The sequence below is a fragment of the Hylobates moloch genome, unplaced genomic scaffold, assembly GCF_009828535.3.
Source record: "Hylobates moloch isolate HMO894 unplaced genomic scaffold, HMol_V3 SCAFFOLD_4, whole genome shotgun sequence".
Taxonomy (NCBI): Eukaryota; Metazoa; Chordata; class Mammalia; order Primates; family Hylobatidae; genus Hylobates; species Hylobates moloch.
Genome location: NW_026652279.1, coordinates 11,345,900 through 11,352,446, shown reverse-complemented (window position 1 = coordinate 11,352,446; position 6,547 = coordinate 11,345,900). Strand labels below are relative to the sequence as shown.

The 6,547-nt window shown below is 45.3% G+C and overlaps 1 pseudogene; it reads left to right on the top strand.

Annotated features, from left to right (window-relative positions):
- The first annotated feature begins 1,983 nt into the window (after nt 1–1,983).
- Nucleotides 1,984–2,941, top strand: LOC116466534 (histone H1.8-like; annotated as a pseudogene).
- The last annotated feature ends 3,606 nt before the right edge of the window (nt 2,942–6,547 follow it).

Genomic DNA, 6,547 nt, shown 5'->3' with positions numbered 1-6,547 from the left:
CTTATCTCATTCTTCCTGGTGAAATCAATTTTTAACCTAATCCCATAAGACAGTGTTTTTTTCAATATGAAGTTCATAAAATCCATTTAGTGGGTTACTACCAGTAATTTTTTTTAGGTATAACAACACAGCAAGTGTCAGCATCATCATATGTTATAAGAGTTCTGTAATTTCATGAAACTTTGAGTCACTCCTATGTGCATTCTGGGTTGCAGTATAAAATGTGATTCTTAGCCATCAAAAAGTTTGAAAAGCACTGCCGCAGGATGCATGTATCTGTTAGTGCTATTGTGATAATAAGTTACAAACCCAATTTTAGGTGGAATTAGGGTATTATATATATGTGTATATACAATATATATATATTTTTCTTACATATGGGTTAAGGTTACCAAAAGGTACATGGGTAGGACTGACTTCAAGAGCATCTTGCTTAGGGCTAAACAGTGACTTCAGGATCTGATTTCTTTTCATTCCTCATTTCTGCCTTTTTCTTCTTTCCTCTGCGTATTGGAGTCCTTCTTGGGTGACAAGATGACCATATAGCACTTGCTCATTTACACAGTTTCAAGTTCAAGTCCAGCAACCAAAAAACTCCCCTTCCCCAGTTGTTAAACAAAAAGTTTCAAAATGAGCTCTGATTGGCCCAGTTGACACGGCTGGAGGAAATCTGTGCTAAGTGGCTTCTGCAGAGGTTGAGGGCTTTGCCCCAGCAGCGGAGTCCTACCCAGACCGTGTAGACAGAGGACATCAGAGGGCTGGACTGCCACATGAATACAGTTGCGGGAAAAGGGGGAAATTAAGGCTCAGAAAGTCTGGCATAAATGTTCACCACAGGGTACAAGTGCCTAACGCGCATAGGCTGATTCCTCTTCTTTTCGATGCCCTAAATAATGGAAAATGAGCTGAATTGTATTCAGGCAAATAGATTATCAATATGATTTTTCATGTGTGTAAGGAAAACCTTAGCTGTCACTTTTAACGTGGTCAATATCAGGACTTCAGAGATCAAGATGCAGAACAAGTCAAATTGATAGTAGTTACTTTATTTTCCAATGACGCTGAGAAGAAAAAGGCAGATATATTGATTAAAAACCCACAGCAGTCCCAAAACCTCTTACAAGGGGGTGATTATGATCCTGTTTTCATTTATGTGCAAATCTCGGAAGACATTTATTTGAATCAATTTGCCGTGCTAATCTAACGAAAGCAGTTATTTAAGTAGTGTCTTAGAGCAAAATATTTGTAGAATACACCTCCTTAAAGCCTAAGGCAAATGAGTGCTCCATTCTGCAGCTCTTCAGCCTTGAGGTCTTTATTTGGGTCTGTGTTACTTTGTCCTTAGAGATGTGCTGCTTTTAATTGTCCTCTGTCACTTTATGTACAGTTTTCCAGTGGGAAAGGGGGCCCTAGTGTGTACAGCTGTGAGGACAATGTTCACTCACGGCAGAGGGGCCCTAGAAGCAGGGTGATCGTGCTGGCTTACCTGGGTCAGTCGTGGTTAATGTCTGTGCCGCCAGTTTGGATGATACATTATGTGGCCACCCCATGTATAAAGGCTACTATTTTAGGGGGCCATGACTAGGCATCTATTTAATAGATTAAATTCTCTGATAAAGAATTCCTGGTGGGGTGCAGTGGCTCATGCCTGTAATCCCAACACTGCGGGAGGCCGGGGCAGGTGGATTGCTTGAGCCCAGGAGTTCAAGACCACACTAGGCAACCTAGGAAGACCTCATCCCTACTTAAAATTTTTTAAATTACCTGGGTGTGGTGGCACATTCCTGTAATCCGAGGTACTCAGAAGGCTGAGGTGGAAGGATCACTTGAGCCCGGGAGGTTGAGGCTGCAGTGAGCCGTGATAGTGCCATTGCACTCCAGCCTGAGCAACAGAGCAAGACTCTGTCTCAAAAAATAAAAAATTAAAAAAATTAAACTGAGGACGTCCTTACCATAACTGAAGGATAAAACCACTGATGCCTCCCTCCTGGGAGCGTCACCAGTGACGTCTCACTCTCCTCCACTTCCACAGCAGGATCATCCAGGTCTGCTGAATCTGAAAAGCCAGGCCTGAGCTGCAGCAGCTTCCTGGTGGCATGCCGCCTCCTGCCCTCTCACCCTCCCCCCATCCCCCCACGCCCCGCACGGTGGTAGAGGCGCTGCAGGCGGGGGAGTAGCACTGAGGGCACGTTGGCCACTGGCATGTGCTGCAGCCTCCTCGCCAGGCCCCTCAACTCCAAAGCCAGGGGGGCCACTGGCCGCTTCAAATTAGATCCCAAGCACAAGAAGAAAATCCAGCCCAGAGAGATGGCCCCTGATAGTCCCCAGGAGAGCAGGAGAGGCCAAGGGGAAGGACCCCCAGAAACCAGGTGAGGCCAAGGAGGATCCTTCCAACGCGGGCAAGGTGAAGAAGGCAGCCAAGAGGCCAGCAGAGGTGCAGAAGGCTCCTCCCAAGCCAGGTGCAGCCACAGAGAAGGCCGGCAAGCAAGGCAGTGCGGCCAAGGACACAAGGCCACAGCCGGGCGAGGCTAGGAAGGCACCCCTAAGCCAGACAAGGCCACGCAGCCCCTTCCAGTGCCAGCGGGCTCAGTAGGAAGGCAAAGGCCAGAGGCAGCAGGAGCAGTCGAGGAGATGCTGAGGACCACAGGAAAACGAAAGCTGGGAGTAAGAGTTCAAAACCCACTGTGAGCAAAGTCAAGAATGGTGTTGCTTCCTCCACCAGAAGGTGGTAGCCAAGGCCAAGGCTCCTAAAGGGGCAGCTGCCCAGGGGGCTGGGCAGGGGCCAAATGCCAAGGCTGCTTCTCCTGCTAAGGGCAGTGGGTCCAAGGTGGTGCCTGCACACCTGTCTAGGAAGACAGAGACCCCCAAGGGCCGGGGAAAGGCTGGGCTGCCCATTACGGTCTCCTCTTCTGAAGTATCTAGCCAGAGGGCTGTATCCTAGGGCCGGAGGCAGGGGCGGAGAGACAGAGCCACTGCCCTAGTTTTTATTCTTCAACAAGCCACTGCTCTATTTATTTCATCATAAGCTATTTATCAGTGAAGACTTTTGTTTCTTCTGCCCCGCCCCACCACCCCCGCCACACACACACAAAATCTTGTGCAGATGTAAAGGCTCAACAAATAATAGTAGAACTAATGGTAACGATAGCAGCACATGATTACCAATTCACCTGTGCTGGGAATTGCTCTGTGATGTCCATGAGGGTGCCCTCATTCAATGCTCACCACACCCTATTAGGTGGGGACTCCTAACGCCCCTCACTATACAGCCAAGGAAACTGGTTGAGGTTGCCACTTGGCCAAAATCACATAATATTTGTTGAGTTGGCAAAGTCTGCATGCTGACTAGTGTTTTATAAGAAGGCAGGACAGGTCATTGTTGTGAATACTGGTTGTAGCTTCAGAGCATCTACACTCAGGTCTATCTTTGTTGCTTATTAGACGTGTGCTTTGACCAAGTGACTTAACCTTTTTTTGTGCCTCAGTTTCTTCATCTATAAAGTGGGGATTATAAGAATTCCTACCTCATCAGGTTATTTTGAGGGTTAAATGACAAAATATAAAGAAATGTTTCATGTAGTGACTGCTGTGGAGTGAATACTAAAAAAAATTCTAGCTGTTATTATTTGTGCTTTGTAGAGGCTAGGAAACAATAATAATTCATTTTATTTGTTGAACACCAACTATGTGCCACACTTTAAGCCAGGCATTTTTCAGTTGTTTTCTTTCTTCTTACAAATCCTTTGAGATGGGTGTTATGTCCACTTATTGTCCATTTTACAGATGAGGAAAACTGAGATTCAATGAACTTAACAAATAATGGAGCTTTAATTTCAACTTCAGGTCACTCTGACTCCAAAGCCTTTTATCTCATAATTATAATGACATATTTTTTGACTTGGAAGGGAGCCTTGAGATGAGCTAACCCATAAAAATGAGCCCCAAAGAGAGGCTGTGACATGACAAGTCATTAAGGGATGATGCAGGGCTAGAACCTAGGTTTTCAGCCTCCCACAACCCTCTCTGTCTTGAAGACAAATGCATTCACCCCACAGGGTAACCATGCTGAGTGGGCACAGATACAGTTCAGGAGCACTGGACTTAGATGTCTTCTAATCCAGCTACAAAAAGTCTAGAGCTGTGTTTACTAAAGTGGGTAGGTGTATCCCTGGTGGTACATGAGTTAATTTTAGATGATAGATAGAGAAACATTTTACCTTATTGGCTATTTATTTTAATGTGTACCAGAAACAAAATTCACCTAGACCTTCATGTCTTGTAAAAGATTATATTCCTTTCTGCCTTGCTGAACAAACTATTAACAGATTGAATAGTATTGCTTAGGACGAGGCCGAGAAAGAAATAGTGTCAGTGTAAAAACATGTATTAGGTAAAACATAGTGTAGATTGTACTGGAAAATGGCAAAACCTATGAAGGGAAGATGTGAATGACTGAAGTCTGGGAAATACTGGACTAGAGGGATATTTCCTGAACTTGGTGCACACAGACCACTTGGGGATCAGATTCTGATTCAGCAGATTTGGGGCGGGGCCTGAGACTGCATTTCTAACAAGCTCCAGGTGATGCCAGTGGTGCTGGTCTGTGGACCACACTTTGCGTAGCAAGGGTTCAGGGAACCTGGAAGATTCTTGGGCATGTATTGAGTGCTGTAGAGGATATGTAAGGCAAATCCCTGTCTCCCAGACACGTAATCATGTTAGGAAGAGGAGATGTGAATGAGCATGGAAGGTGAACTCCCCTATCCAGACACCAAATGAGAGGTATGGTGATCTGTCTGGAGTTGCTGCAGTGGCATGGTAGCAGGGGGTGCATGGGATGGGATTGCGCTTGGGCCTGAAAGATGTGCAGCAGCAAGTGGAGAGTTCCAGAGCATTTGATAAGTAGGAGGAAGGACAGAAGTAGCAGGGAAGACTCAAAAAAGGCCAAAGTGGAGATTTCAGCAACAATCTGATTAACACAGAGAATCAGCATGGAATGCTGGATCAGAATAAGTCCCCTTTTCAAAGCACAAGCCCCACTAACTGGTGTCTGATGATAATGGCTACCTTTTATTGAGCCCCTATAAGTGCCAGGTGCCACGCATTTGCCAAGTACTTTCCAAGCAGTATTTCATTCTATCACCACAATGACCCACAATAACCCACATTCTGCAGAGGTGGAAACTGAGGCTTGGAGTGGGCGAGTGACTTGTGCAAAATCACACAGCTGGTGACACACCTGGAATTCAAACCCAGAATGGAGTCTGTGCTCTTTGCCACCATGTTGCAAGAGTCTCTGCTTTTTGTTGTCCTTGACAGTCACAGCATAAGAGCTTGCCTTTCTCTCCCAAGAGCCTGCCTCACAGAAGATTCTAATGGTTCATCTTGTTCCAAATGAGACTGTTGCCCCCTACAACAGATCCTGAACAAGCATCCAAAGTTATCAAATAGGTTGTCCTTAATCATTATTTATAAAAGATGTCATTCCTTTCTGCCTTGCTGACTAAACTATTACTAGAATGTAATTTTCGGCATCGTAAAACTGCCCCCCCAAATAAACAATGAACGTGTTGTCACAGTGAGGAGGAGCTTGGCTTTGGAAATCACTAAGTAGCCTAGACAGACAGTTATTGGAAATAATTATGCTCTTGCCTCAGCATGGGGCCCATCACAGCCCCTCCTGATTCAAAAGGTCTTTCTGGAAATACCAGCATCCGTCTTCTAGCTGGTGCTTATAACAGCCGACAGCATCGGTGGGGGACCCAACAATGGATGTGGCTGAGGACTGTTGTCAGGCTTCCCTTGTTGCACCTGACTGAGCCCATCCCATCAATTCAGTCTTCGCAAAAAAGCAGAAGGCTCATATGTGACCAGAATGCGGGACAGGCACAAAGCTTGCATGGCCAGCTTTGGCCCTGCTTCATCCAAGTTTAACACTCAACCTGAGTTCTGCCAGATAAAGGAGGGGCTGGAGAGAGAGGGGAGCTGGAATTGGCATTGGATCAACAACCAGGAAGGCCAAGTTCTGATCCCACCTTGGCAGCAGACTGACCAGAAACCTGCTCATTAGCTCTCTGGATTTGTCAAATGGGTATTGCCACTTGAGATCCTTCCACCTTTAAACATTTATGCTATGAACAACCAGAAGTGTGCACCCTGCACTTTGTCTGTGTCAGCTGCACTAGTCTCACTTTAATTTATTTTAAATGTCAGATAGATGCACTTAAAAGGCTTCCTAAGCAGTGTATCAGTGGAAAGTTTCAGTATAATTATTTGCCATGCGCTAAAAGTGGTATTTGGTGTAACTTGTCATATCAAATAACCTTTTAGTATTTAGACAAATCTCAAAACATTAAGAGAGTGTGGCTTATTCAATAAATCAGAAAAGATAAGAGTATGTGCGGCCATCACGAATGAACTAATTGCATTTATTTAAATGTGCAAATTGAAACGCAGAATCCTGACAAACTAATGAAAACCATGTGCCCCTAGACTGGGAACACAGAACACCATCCCAGTTGGGCTGTAAGACTTAAATTGAGGACAT